This window comes from Perca fluviatilis, chromosome 19 (assembly GCF_010015445.1).
Source record: "Perca fluviatilis chromosome 19, GENO_Pfluv_1.0, whole genome shotgun sequence".
Lineage (NCBI taxonomy): Eukaryota > Metazoa > Chordata > Actinopteri > Perciformes > Percidae > Perca > Perca fluviatilis.
This window is the reverse complement of record NC_053130.1, coordinates 10,384,709-10,400,531: the sequence shown is the minus strand read 5'-3', so window position 1 is coordinate 10,400,531 and position 15,823 is coordinate 10,384,709. Positions and strand designations below refer to the sequence as shown.

General features: G+C 37.2%; 1 long non-coding RNA gene across 2 annotated transcripts in view; it reads left to right on the top strand.

The window, feature by feature from the left end:
- The window catches only part of LOC120547508, an 87,467-nt gene that overhangs the window by 37,759 nt on the left and 33,885 nt on the right, over positions 1-15,823 (top strand). The gene's annotated exons all lie outside the window — the stretch shown is intronic.

Below are 15,823 nucleotides of genomic sequence, written 5' to 3'. Positions count from 1 at the left end.
TTAAATTTCGATCCACCACCAACATGAACCACAACCAGCCACTGTTTTACATCATTAAACACCCATTATTAAACATCTGTGTTAACAGGAAGCATATTATCTTTTCAGTAAAAAGTCTAACACGAAAATAACACTTTTCTGACAAATAATCACCATAACACAGTCTACCAAATAATAGGACTTTATGTTCTGAATAGTGAAGCTGTGGCGCTTAGTAGTACTGAGTTTAGTCACTTTCTACTGCTTTGCGGTGTGTGTATTCTCTCTGATGATTTATTATGTTCCTACTAATAGCCTATTCCCACTAACGAAATGACGCTGCTGTTTTTGGTTTGAATAAGTGGCCTATGCTGTTCTTGTAGGCTATTTATCGTACTGGCCGAATTTTATTAATTCAAATCCACATAATATACGTTTTTATAAAACACCAGTTTTGCTGTGAAATATTGCGCAATCTCCTCTTGTCTCCTACTTCGTGTAGTCGGTAAGATTCATTAGAACATGTTGTCATTTTAAAACGTGTCACTTTTCTTAACAGGATTTCAAGACTATGACATGTAACACGTCATTTTTACCCAAACGAAAAATATTGGTTATTTGCTTATTAATTAGTATTTGATCTACATGTTACACACCTCCATTTTAAAGGAATATATCACCATCAATAACTAAATAATTGGATACCTTTTTGTGTACGATTACCGGCTAATATACAGTGTTGATGGGTTGGAGAGTAAATGCTTTATCAAATGAGGTTATTCGTAACCAACAACAAACATGTATGAGCCGCGATAAGATATAGCCTTCATAAATATATTGTGGGAGCACGGCTTTGCTATAAATCCTACAGTAAAAGGGTCTAAGCACGTCCTCACTTCAGAAAAGAAAAGAAAAGAAAAAAAAAATCTTCAGATTTCATAGCCGTATTAAGTTTGTTTATAGGCTATTTAATTTGCTGCTGCTGTTGGAAATTAATTAGGAAGCAGCTGCAGGAGATGACTCAAGATTTGATAAGAAAAAAAATCCTTCAAGCTAAACGCAGTGATGACTAATTAGACTGTGTGTGACTGTGATTTCTAAATGAACGTCTGTGCATTTCGCTTCGCTTTTCTACATCCTACAGATCGCGTTTGGACGAAGTTTATGTTGAGAAATGGCCTGCAAAACTCCATCATGTCCGCCGAGCCGTTGCTGCTTCCATATACAAAACGTCGCTGGAACTACAAAAAAATAAAAATAAAAAAATGAAGTCCAAATGTCCAAAATGTTTTTCACTTCGCACGTCTTAAATCCAGTTTGATTCCTCTTCGACGCGTAATGGGGGACGCTGCAGGGGTTTTGCGGCGAGTCTTTGCTTTTTAACGCATCTCTTTTATTTATCTATTTAATAATCTATCACTCCACAGCAGCTGTTACTTTATTTTTTTGAACTATCTATTCGAAGTTGAACTGGTAATATGAAGAATACAGATCGGCAGAAGTTCGTTTTATTTCGCCAATCTAAAAATAGTGCATCCCAAACCAGAAGAACTCCAGTCATTTAACAATGCGTGCATAAAATACGTCCTAATTGAATTTGCATTAAGATATTTTCCTTTTTAAAAACGGTTTAGTTTTTTTGAAAAAAAAAAGCCCGTGTGATTTGAATAACATAACAAAATATTACGATATCCTTTGCATGACATGGAAATATCTGTCTGCGATGTTGTTGACAGCCACGTTATCACTCTGTAAACATCAAAACAACAAGAACCGATGGGCTAATCAAAATGTCACAGCCTAATGCACTTCCTGTGTGATGAGATGGTACACATTTGACATTTTGGGTTTTGTTTTTACTTCTTGCACTTTCTCACACACAGAGAAGGAAATTCAGTCAAATCACACAAGCAGGGATTAATGATCTGTAACGAAATGTTTTTGTGTATTAATACCCCACAACTGTCATATCTAAAAAAGAAAAACCCTTTAACTGTAATAGGATGTATAGTGTTTGAGTTGTTTTATTTAAAACATGACACAATTATTAAAAACAGTAAAAGTGTCTAGTAACACTCTTATTGAGCAAAATGAATGATCAATATTTTTTCTGTAAACTTAACTTTGAACTTTGTAATACAGGGCTATATTATTTATAAGAGCGAATATAAGAGAATAACTAAATGCCTCATTTTCAGTATCTGAGCCATGACAGAAAAAAACATGGCTATAAAATCCTAAAAACAGACCTAGCCTACTTAAACATTTTGTTAAAATCCACATCAGCATTTAGAATTTCATTTTCTTTGAACTTTGAAGTTTCACATCTTAATTCTCGTGTGAGTGTGTTTGTGTGTTTCTGAGTCACCTGCGGTTGTGAGGAAGATACTATTCACCTCACTGGTTCCTCTCATTTTAAGTCAGCGTAAAATGGATATTAGAAATTCTGTAAAGGCTGACTGGTGCTGCAGTCTGCACCCTTCAGACACTTAATGTACATGTAGGAGGTGGAATGTGTTTCCCGTTATTTCACATTGTAGCTGTGAGGAGCTAACAGCTGCTTTGACTGTGAACCAGACAATACAGACATATAGTGGAAAATATAGGAGGGTGTTTCTGTTATTTAGCCTTCCCTCATTGATATAAATGGGGTGGACAAAAAAATGGAAAAACCACCAACTGCAGCCTCCAAAAGAATCATACAGTTTAATCAACATCTCTCTGAACAGTTTCAAGAAAAAAATAGTTATCATAACCTTTGTGACTTTAGGATTTATTGTTGTATTGTATAGACTGCATTAGTTTGAGCTTGGTGTACTTAATAAACGGGCAACTAAGTGTAAAGCTGCTGTAGCCACAGGGCACACGGATATTTAGGTCATGTATTTAGGGTGTTGGCAATGCCATTTTCTGAAGTGGAAGTATTTGAGGTGGTTGTGGTGCCTTTATAGGGGGGAAAAATGCTTTAGTATGTATAGGCCTATATTCAAATGTATCTGGTACTGTAGTTGTGGATTTTTTACTGTTAGTTGTGTGTAATGAATCCCCTCCTGACATTTTTTATGAAATACAAATACCCAGAAAGAAAATCTTTGAATAATACTTTGTCTGTTATATCTCCACAAACATTCTTAGAATTACCTAAATTTGAGGTGAGCACAGAGAAACTAATTTTGAGTGTCAAACTGCACTGTGAAGCTTAAACATCCAAGGGAATTAACAACAAGCAAAACATATTTTTGATTGGAGGGGGACTTTAAAGCTATAGCTTCTGTCGCCCCCAAGTAATGACAACAAAACTGTCGGCTTGCCCACATGATACAAGCCTTCTGTGATCGCGCACACCCCCCACCTCTCCTCCACACAGTTACCAGTAACCAAGGAAGACACGGAGGATTAAAAACCCATTATGGTCTCTTCCGAAGTGGTAATTATCTTCACTCGCGTTTCTGCGCGCGAAAGTGGCCGGACGCCACAATCTTCTGAACATAGCCATACTGAGAAATACAGAGAGAGTTGTGTGGAGCTGATGGTCTTTAATAGCTTTGTAGCAACTCATTTGTCAATGGCTTCAATGTAACAGACGTTCATAAACATCAAAAAGTTTTAAATAACACTTCTTTTTTGGGGGGGATTCTTTATAGCCAAGCAATTGGGAAGATATCCATTTGTAGTACTGGGTGGAATAACTTTACTTGCCCCAATGCAACTCAGCTCACAGTTTATTAACCTTTTGTACTGGTTGATTTTATGATTTTATTTTGCTTCTAAGATTGATATTCGGCCTAATCTGATTTCAGATGAGCATCAAGTGAAATTGTACAATCAATACGGTTCTTTCATTCATCATGCAAACCATAATCATCTAATCGGGGGAAAATTTACACCTGCTTCTAAAACTGTCCGAATACTTACGACTTCTAGAACTGTCCATGCAAGGACGGAGCAATCAGCTGCACGCTGCTGTAGTTTGCTTTGGCATTCTCACTGGTTGTTTCTTTTGTAGTTTTTGCATTTTGAAATTGAAGCGTATGCTTCTGTTCTGTTGTTCTTTTATTATTCTAGTGTTAAGAAATTAAATATATCTTTTAATTCTGCAGCCGCTGATGCACCAAGACTTAGAAACTTTAATGCCTGATTTAAAATGAGACAGTTACAGTTCCCATTTAGGAAAGATAATGTGGGACATTTATTTTTTTGTGTCATAATGGAACAAGTGTATACATTTACAGATATCTGCCCTACAGCATTTTATGAAATTTTGTTCTTTGAACTACAGGTAGAAAAGATATACAAAATTGAAAAAGAAAAAAAAAGATAATCGATAGACTAGCCCTAACAAAATTCATACAATCATACAATATGTGCGGCAACTCAAACCTATTTAGACAAACTCCTATTGTGCACCTGGATATGAAATCAAAAGTGTCTTTTCACTCTGCAGCCGCTGAGCTTGCTGCAGAAAGCATAAAGCAGAGAATTATAGAACAACAGTACCCATCACAACTTAATACCTGATTTAAGATTGGTAATGTTTTTTAGTTCCTCATGCATACACTGAAACTACAGCCGAGTCGAGGCAGCAATTTAATGTTTATAACTCTGCCAGACACCACATTACAAACGCATGTTGCACGGCAACATGTCCAAAATCACAGAACTTAATCGAAGATAAAATCCCAGTTTACCCAAAGAAAGCAAATACTGTGTATTAGACTGAATTATGTCTGTAATGTGTATGAAATTATGCACAAAACACCATGCACAAAACATTTACCATGCTTGAGAAAGCATATAAATATTTTAATATATAAGCATCATACAGCTTTAAGCAGCTGTATGCTGGAATGTTGTTCAGTGTGGAGACTAAATTCTCCAATTTGAAACCTGCATCAGGGGCCATTTAGTTTTTTGGGAAGAATCAAAAATGAACTTTTATGAGGTTCAATAAAGCGACCAGTTGGTCCAAATATCTGACAAGAGTATTGGCATTAAAATAATCTCTCTCTATCTGGTGTGCATGCTGACACGTAGGTTATGTAAGGCCTGTATGCAAGATGATCAGTAACCACATTAAAAACACACCTCACCGTCCCAGTATTTACATCTGTCAGATATGTAGTTGACCTGCAATAACTAGGTCAATCATTATAACTTTGTTTTCCAGTGAAGGTCTCAGTCTGACTTAAAACCTGTACTGTAATGTAATTAAATTTAGGCATGGATCATATCGTAGGAGGAAGTTTTAGTGTTGTTTCGTGTGGAGAAGTGTGTGTGGAATGAAACCCGACGTTTGTGTCAACTCACTGCTGTTGTGAAGCTTCATAAGGAAATCAGGCAAGGATCCGGCCGTGACGCATGCCTGCTATGGAAATAAGAGATTATTATCATAAACTCATCCTGTCCCACTCGCAGCACACACCTACATGCTCTTACCAGTTAACACCCTCATACTGTCTCACGCAGGTAAACACTGAGACACCCACATACTCACTTTGTCTCTCTCTCTCTCTCTCTCTCACACACACACACACACACACACACACACACACACACACACACACACACACACACACACACACACACACACACACACACACATCCAACCCTCCACCCATCAGCACAGTCTTCTACATGACCATCTTGTAAAATCACATTTGCTACGAGTGTGTTTTCTAACCCTTGACAGATAAATCTGCTGTGTGTGCTACGTTTTTTCTCAGATTTTTTTTTTTAGCACTTTACGTTACTGACAAATGTCACTAGTTCCTCTCCAGTGTCACATGAAGATTTGTACATCTAACACACACAGGTAATTTAAAGTGCTATACATGATGCATTCAAAAGGAAATACAGCATAAAACATAAGAATGCAAATGCTAACATTGCTTCTTGCTTCTGTACAGTTATGTACAGTAAGTGGTGCTTTGCAAACACTCAAATAAGGCTTTTGGGCTGCATGATGGGCAGACATATGATGCACTTTACATCACGCTGACCCTTGGGGACCATGGGGGTCATTGACAGTCACATTTTGTTACCTTGCTGGCTACAAAGAGACTGGATTAGTCAGCCAGCTTGATCCAGCTGTTTGACTCTCATAGTCAATCAAATCGCTAATAAATATAAAAAAAAACTACTGGTCAGAGAAGCCGCACCAGCTTGACCAGTTTGATGATCATGTCCTGTTGTGACCGCAATTACTGGTTTAGGTGGTCACGACTGGGATAAAACAGCATTTTGAGCACATGTTCGTCCTGTGTGGTCAACCAGCATCATTTAATTCCTGACCAAAAGAAGCCCAGCTGTTTCCGTCAGCAGATTTGTTTTCAGGACTGAGGTCATGTCCTCTGCGTTTCTTCTCTGTGTGTCTTTAACCGGCTGATTTTAGTGTTTATAAACTCAATATGTTTAAATGTGACTACTTTAATGATACATCATTTATTTCTGGCAGCATGGAGAAGGCTTTGAAACAGCATTTGAACCTTCATATTGGGAAATAAAACTCTAACGCTTTATTTTACAGGCCTATAACTTCCTAATCATTTTCAAGAGAACTGCCAGAAGTATGTAATTTGGTACTAATTACAGGGAAAATGGAGCCAAGGGTCTGACAGTAATTTGAGTTATAGTTTAGATGATTTTCAGAGGATTTTCCTTAAAATTAAAAAATAAAAATAAAAGACTCCATAAATAAAATATGTAAAAACCTACACTCTCATGTTGGTGCCCATCACAAAAGAGCTCAGACATCCTCTACACAGCAGTAACCCTCTTTAGTCTGTTTCCAGCAGAGAGATAGATGCACAGAGTAGTACAGTAGGAGCAGCAGATATTTTCTGCCAATCACTACAGTAAACTAAATAAGCTATAAACCACCTGGCTCATCTCTTCTGTCAGAAATGTCACTTTCCTCTCTGCAGTTTGATGCATTTCCTGATGTTTGTCAGCATGGCATTTAGAGCAGATGAGCATGACCTTTGAACGTTAACATTAAGAGAAAACCTAATTTGAATCTTGCACACAGCTGTAAATAGCAGGTACATCACCCTGTTACTGTCAAAGTCTAAAAATATGCAGCTTTGCAAAAGAAAAAAATGAAAATGTACAGGAGTGTGTGAACAATGAGAGAGACGTATGAGTTAAACTCTGTGCAGAAGGTGTGTACTTTGTTGACTTTGTCGTGTGCTTGCAACTGATGACATCTGCTGTGTGAGTTTTTAGCTGTGCATGTAATAGCTGCAAATATAACAGGAGAGTACCTGAACACATTTATTGTGGCTTCCATTATTGATACATTTAAGGTAAAAGTGAATAATGTGCATGAGGGAGATTTATTTCCCTCAATTAAGTTTTTGAATGTAGACATTTGGCTTAGTTGGCGAATAAACAAGCCAGCTGCTACTCCATGCTGTTATCTACTAGATTGTGTGTGTCGGATTGTGAGCTACTTATGTTTATAAAACGGATAATAGTTTCCTAGTTGACGACAGTATCTAAACATATCACAATCAACAATGAAATGATCAGTTCCCAGTCAAACCTGCTCATAAATAAACCACGCCTGTTCAATTCTGTGGAGGTTATTCAGTTGAGATCCAATGATTGTTTTTGTTGGATTTGCCTATTATTATTTTTTAATTAATTGATTGATTGTTCTATAAAATGTCAGAAAATACTGTAAAATGTCCAAAGTGATGTCTTTAAATTGTATCTTTTGTTGAACCCAACAATCCAAACCCCAAATACAAGTATTCCATCTATCATCGAAGGAGACAAGGAAATACACTGAATATTCCCATAAACCAGTCGATTTAGCTTAAAGAAAATACATTCACCATCAAAATAGTTTTTGCGTCATTTTCTATCGACTGACTAATTGAATAATTGACTTATTGTTTCAGCTTTATAATCAGCTGTTGGTTAATATTGTTGTCAAGAGATGAGAAACTTCCACATGGCTGCTGCATCACTGAAAATCCACAAAATAAGAGAGACCTAATGGTGTTGAGGTTTAGGTGAGAGGAGTGTGCCTGGGCTTTATTTGGCTCCACAGATGGCGTACACACACACACACACACACACACACACACACACACACACACACACACACACACACACACACACACACACACACACAATGTTAAATGTCAGCATGCAGTAATACCGTTGCCTCCTGTCACACATCTCCCTGAATAGTAAAGCATGAAACCCACAAACCTTTTCTCAGTTTTGTTTTTCAGAAGTTGACAAGAAAAAACAGTTGTTTCACCTCGAAGCGGTCTAAATAAGGTGTGTTTTGAGCCAAGATATTCATATTCCTGGAACACACAATATCACCTGTTTATTTATCAGAAGCAGTTGGTTTATGAAGGATTCCCCTATCACAGGCCTGTCTGTTCCTGTCTACACAACGCTGTGCGAGGAAACAATCCGCTAATTTGAGGTAGAGAGATCACGTGCTGAGCGATCGCAGGCGACCTGCTTACCGCCTGCCTCTTATCAGATATGAAGCTGTGTCATTATTAAAGCAGAACTCTGACACACTCACCCAAAATGGACTTTCCCAGTTTATCACATTCATTTTGATCAGTAGCATGTTCACATCTTACCTGCCTGCATGCAGCTCTACCAAAGGATTTTAAGCAGTAAAAAAAATGTGTTTATTTTGTATTGTCTGAAAGAAAAAAGGTCCCTGGACTAGAGCCAGACAGATACATTGGCTGGGCTGATATACTGGTAGATCAGTTTATTGTGTATACTTTTATTGTGTATAAGTTGGCTGAATTAACAAGAACTTGCAGTACATAAATGCCAAATATTTTGTACGTTTTAACAGTGATGCAACAACATAGTTTGTTTTCCAGAGAGCTGTAAAGTACCCTACTCAGTACATATCTTGGTCACAATTTGAAAAAACTAAATCAAATTTAAGGGGTTATTATCAGATTTTTTTTTTTAACTCTCAAATATCAATATCAGAAATGTTCCTTTAAGGACTGGATTTTGCCTAAGGAAATATTCTCACATGGCTAAAATCAGGAGTTCAGCATGTCAAGGTGCAACACAAGACATGCCAATGTTTATAGGAGACATTAGCTATGGATTGTTGTATAAAGTCTCAGGCTGCTGTCTTGCTGTTAGTCAGTGTCGGCTAAAAATAGAAGAGTGATGTTACTGCTTTATGCAAATACAGTTAAAAATTAAATGTGATCGTCTTTGTGCACAGTCTTCTTTTTTCTTTTTCTCCAAAAGACAGAACTGGACACAACTTATGAAACAGATCTGTATGCTGGAGCAGAACAAAAAGCATGCAGCCTAACTCAGCTGCACCTCTTGATTTATTGTTGCACTGCTTCAAATTGCGGAGAAATCTGCCAGCTGGCAAAAACAAAACAAGAAAGAGCTGAGGCAGTGACTAAGATGGCATCTACAATTTGAGATAGGTTTGACTTTAGATCATTTTTATTATTTTTACTGTCATGAGTCACCAGTGAGTTGGAAAAGACGTGCTTTGTCCATTGCTTGTTAGGACTGCACTGGAGGGCTGGCAGAAAAGATGTGTGCTCTACAGTTAAGCGGTGCTTCATCTTTGTAAGCTCACTTGTTTAAAAATGTGCGCTCAGATAATTGGCCTATTGTAGATGTCTGGAAACATACCACAAAGCCACCATTGTTTTGGTTTTCATGTTTTCATTTCAAGTGAAGGATGGATTGAGTAAAGTCTGTGGCCCTTGAGGCTCAATAAAGTCTTTCAGAAACCCGCTGTTCAAACTCAAACCTGCTCAGTGGTCAACAGTTTGGTCAGAACGATGATTACGGTGGAATAAAGGAAGAAAAAAGAAAGGGAGAAAAAAAAAATTTTTTTTAAAATAAAAAAAAAAAAAAAAAAAAAAAAAAAAAAAAAAAAAAAAAAAAAAAAAAAAAAAAAAAAAAAAAATTTTTTTTAAAAAAAAGAAAAAAAAAAAAAAAAAAAATTGTGGTTTTTTTCCGGGGGGGTTTTGTCTGATCCAAAATCCTCATCACCATTTAATGTCATCCACTTTCACATTTGAGCAGGACTTATTGCTCTGATCATGTTTGCACAATGCAGCATTATGCAAGTAACATTCTCTGCTTTGGCACTGTTTTACAGTGATTTCTCTTTGTCAACATGGTAGCCTATTATCTACAATTACCCCAATTTCCCAACATTGTGAAAAGATGACTGTGAGACACTTTTCACAGCAGGTGAAAAGGACTTACTGCTGCCAAGAAAAAATGCTACTACTACTACTACTACTACTATGATTCAATCCTATCAACACATCCATCTGCTTTTTAACATGCCTTGACTCACTGGGAGTCTTCTGGTGTGAATTGTAACCATTTAAATGTTTCATGATTTATATTTTCTCTAGCGTGTGTTTATTCTTTGTCAACATCTGAGATGATATTGATTGATCCCCTGTAGCTGTAAATGTTGAATATGATTTTAATTCACAATACAAAAAAACAGCAAAAAGTCAAACATTTCCATCATTCACTGTTCCTCTTCTCACAGCTGAGAAGCCAAACTGGGTTAAATATTGACTTGCTAATATTTCATAACATTTAGTGAAGTTTGGAGTTACCAAATCACTTGGTTTATCACGTGGGAACATAGTACTTCTTTAAAAAAAAATACAAAATGATGCAATTAATGTGACTACACATTTCATCTCTTTGTAGCTTCATGTCTAGATTTGTACTAGAAAGAGCAACCACTCCGGTGGGTAACAATGCTCAGGTGTTGCCTTACAGTGGCTCTGTTGCTTTAGGCATATACTGTTAAAATCCTCAGGGAACATAGAGTATTTTCCAGATGCTTTGCCCAAACTATGTTTTCTGTCACCCTGAAGGTAACACAAGTAGAATTCTGATCTGATGCACAACACACCTTTCAGAAATCTGAGAATATTGATGAATTGTTTATTCAGTCCAGTTTCAGCTGTATCGCCTCACTTTAAGATCTAATTGCTGGGAGCATTATCCAACAATGTTGTCACATCTATCACTAATGCTGGGACAGGAGACACTGTAACAATTTTATTTACTCTTAGAAAGGAAATAAATATGCAAGCTCTCCTCTAGAAACACCTTACTTTGCAAAATCTGTTTTGCCACAGAGGTTTACCACATAAAAAAATACAATAAATGCATCTCTTGCCTCATCACCGGTGTCAGCAAATCACGTGAAATATAAAATTAGAGTAATTGTACTGGGGGTGTAACATGGCACCTGATGCTCTAAATTTGTACATTAAAAGAAAATGAAAGTGTATCATCAGCAATGTAAGAAAAAAGTCTCCTTATCAAGTAATTCTTCCTGCAGTGTCTGTAAAAACAGATTTATTACAACATCCGCCAGTGCAGTGAGCTATTATCAACCAGCTTCCAAGGCAAATTAATTTTTGAATTATTTTCTAATACTAAGTTTATTTTTTTTGACTATTGCAATTACCTGCATCATTCTTTTCTTGAAAAGTGGATTTATGTTTGAAACAATATAAATATTCTTATTGCACTGCACAGAAAATAAGGTTTTTATGACAAAAATAGACGCTACTTGTTGAAGGAATATTCAATGTCTTATCGACTGTGATTCTGTGCCATTGTGTGTGAGTATGTGTGTGCATGAGACCTCTCCCACTTGTGGTTGTCTTTTCTCCCAGACCGTAGGAGGCCTGCAGTCTCTCACATCAGGACGCTAGACGTGTGCATGCCACCAACACACGCAAAAACACAAACACACACACGATAACTGACACAGACTTGTGCACACACACTGTTCTGTGATGTTAAGGCTGATAAAAAGACACACATGCTGTGAAGAGAGAAAGTGTTAAAGTTTAAGGACACATTGTGAGGCAAACAGTCAGTTTACCTCCCACCTGACCAGATAAAATCATCTTCTTTCTGTCAGAAGATGCACCAACATGTTTGAAGTGTAAATGCTGTAGTGATGTTTGATTGAGGCTTTTTAATGAAATCTAAAGAAGTCCCATTGTTGTGTAGAGAGAGGCAAGTAAGAGCAGTAAAGGAAATGTGGTAGAGTGATCTGTTGTTTGATTAAAAAAACTCATAAACCCACACTAAAGGTCACAAGTTTGATTTTTGCAACAGACAATTTAAGACATAACCACCTTGTATCTGGTTGAAGCAAGGTTGAAGTCCGTCACACTGCATGCTGCACTGGACAAATATTAAAATGTAAACTGGATACTAAAGCATTTAAGTGAATAAGAAGAATATAAGACTGGCATACTGTCAACAGATTCCATGACGAGACCGAAAAAGACTGAAAATAGTTGCAATGCATTAGTGAGTCCTGTTTTAAGTGATGTTTGCTAAAAACTACAGCTGTTTTAAGATATTACCTAACCTTTTTAAACAAAACAGCCTAGAGCCATGCTAGCAGCTCTGCAAGGGCTGCACTAAGGCACAGCAATTCTTCGAAATAAATGCCAACATCGGCATGCTACCACGCTCACAATGACAATGCTCGCATGCTGATGTTTATCAAGTATGTTCACCATGTTCACTATCTTAGTTTAGTGTGTCAGCATTCTATTTTTTGGGTTTGCATCCAGATTCCCATCTGTTGTTTTGTTAAAACTTCACTGTCACTGCAGACATTTTTTGTATTAAACAAGACCACGATATTTCCCTACTGTTAACCAAGTGCAGCCAATCCCTAAATGTCCCATACGACTTTTACATCTGCATCGTCTCACATAATGAAATTCTTTGTACCTCAGTGTAACCTAAGTACATTTTAGCAAACAGGCCTCATTGTTTCTAAATCCTTCACACTTTGCATATAGGAATAGAGTGGGAGTTGGTGGTGTACTGACCTATAAGCTTCATTGCACTTGGAAACAGCAGGTAGTTTCTCTTGGAGTATTTTATTTTATGGCATTTGAATGCATTACAACCATATATTTTAGCATGTAAACAAATGGCTTACACAATTGCTGGAATCATGGACTGTCTCTTTTTTAGACCTCAGCCAGCACTTTAAAATGAGGTTACAAAGAGAGGTTTGCCACAAAACAGTTTTATGACCCATATTCACACTGACTGTGAGCTTGTCACCTTCTTTGATTCGTTCGCAGTCCAACTGAACCAAAGTGTTGACTATCTGTTTGTGTGATTTCAGTGAAACTTGAATATCAGTGAGACCAAGCAGTTGTTTTTCTGGCAGCCTTTTCTGGCCTCTAATTAAAAAAAGACAAAACTGCTGACTTTTCTCAGGTGTCATAATAGAGCCTGTATTTGAACAACATCTTAGTGTGTGCTGAAATTAGTTATAATCTGGAATTGTGGGTTATTTTAATGCAGAGATATACAGTAGTCTGTCTTTTCCTTCATCATGTTAAAGGAGAAACATTCTGACATGAATTCTCAATTTTCTTGTACGTAAATATGTTCTAGGCACTATTCATCCCTTAAATATTGTCACACTCCTAATATTATGAGGGAGCTCATTGTGGCCTTATTTCCTCAGGAGATGAAGAGGATATATTATTAATTTAATAATAATAATAATAATAATAATAATAATAATAATAATAATAATAACAACAACTTTTATTTATATAGCGCCTTTCAATTATTATATATTTCAAAATAGTATTTGACTTCATCAGAGCCCTGCCTTGGAGTCCTTCTGAATAGAAAACAAGGGCTGAACCTAATCATTGTTTCAAATAATCGATTCATCTGATTAGTTTCTCAATTACTGCAGTTCTTTATTCTATAAGACACATCCAAAAAAAACAGCTTTTACCTTTTCTCTGAGCCCAATGTGACATCATCATCATGGAAGGATAATTATTTTTCCTCTGTGAAGCTTAAATGGTTTTAAGTTAAGAGAAAAGATGTTTGAATTTAGCAGCAAGTTTTCCCGTTTTACGCATTACTTTACTGGCTTGGAATGTATCACAGCCCAAGCATGATAGAAATGATGACAAAAATCGGATCAACATGTTGTTTAGAAAGGCAGGTTTTGTAGACTTATTGGAGGTTTGAGAGAACGAAGGCCAAACTGCAGCTTGTTCTGCGTCATTAAGGCCATCCATCATACAGTAAACACCTGATGATGTTTACCTGCCCCACTGAGAGAAGAGAGAGGTATTTTGTGTATGCAGTGGTTCGATTAAATTAATGAAATGTGATGTTCAATAAGTCCTAATATGAACACCATTTCAATATACTGGAAGTTCAGCATCCCTGAAAATGACCAGAATGCACCGTGAAATGCTTTTAAGCATCTTTACTCACTCGATAGTAGTTTCACTAACTCTTGTTGACTTCCTCTCAGTGACTTCCCCTGAGAAGATCCCCATCTCCACCGTAAGTGACGCTCCAATACTGGAGTAGTATCTGTGACACTGACCCACCAAGAACACACTGTAATGTAGTTTTACACAGCTATAAGGACATTTCTAAGTGTTTGTACAGTACCTTTGACAAATACATTTATAAACACTTATATCTGCTTACAACTACATTAGTGTATTATAAACCACTTATCACATGTTTCTTTACTGTTTATGACAAATAAAGGGACTTAAAGTGTTGCCAACATCTGATGTGAAAAAGGCCTATATACTCATTCACAATTCCCTATAATCTTTCAATAGTTACTAGTACTCTATAGTGAGAAGTAAGATGAGATCTCGGACACTTATGAATCATCATTTTGTGCCGTCAATGACAGGTGTATTGTTATTTAAATGTAATTTCCACAGCTAAAAGTAAAGCATATAGCATTGTGAGAGTTTTTAAAGGAGACATATGCTCAATTTCAGGTTCATACATTTATTTGGGGTTTCTACTAGAAAATGTTTACACGCTTTAATATTAAAAAAAGTCTGCCTGAATATACCTGTGTGTGTATATATATGTAACACTTAGTTTTAGTGCTTGTCTTTTTCAGCCCCCCCCTCCTCAAAAGCCCAGTCTGCTCTGATTGGCTTGTGCACCTTTGTGAAGGTAGTTTTGAAACTACAAATCCCGCGCAAAATGAACCTAAGGGTTAATAACACATGTGCACCCAGTTGACCGTTCTCTGGGATTTGTTTTCATGCTAATCGAATATGACCAGTTTTATTGCAAGCCGCTAATTACCTTATAATGCTAGTCGTCGGGGCACGAGTAAAGTAAAAATAAATCGCTATTTCTATACCACTAACAAGGCTCAAAATAGCACCACACATCCACGGCAGCATAATGAGGGTCCCTACATGTAAACCGAAGCATTGAGAACTTTGTAAGTGTACAGACAGTTTATTAAAAAGATAGTTTAGAAAGACAGTACCGTTCACGTATACAGGCGGGCGCCATCATTGGGAAAACAGTCACGACCAGTGTCAACTGTCTGTACACTTAAAAAGTTGTCAATGCTTCGGTTTACATGTAGGGACCCACATTATGCTACAAATCCCAGAGAACGGTCGACTCGGTACACATGTGTTATTAACCCCTAGGTTCATTTTGCGCCGGATTTGTCCTTTTAGCCGTGACTAGTCTCGCTTTGCCAGACCTTCCTCCAGAGCGCTGTGGAGGAGGGTCTGGCTAGTCCACACAGCATTCCGGGATAGGAGAAAAACATGCTCTGGTTTATTGCCATTTCTTTAAACCAATCACAATTGTCTTGGGCAACTAAGCACCGGCAGCAGGCCCGGTGCTGCTGCTAAATAGCATCGGGAAGGAACTTGTTTTGGTGAACATGTGTACATTCAAAAGTTGTTTTAGTCGTGCAACAGAAAACTCAGATTGGACAGATAGTCTACCTAGCTGTCTCGATTTACCCTGCAGA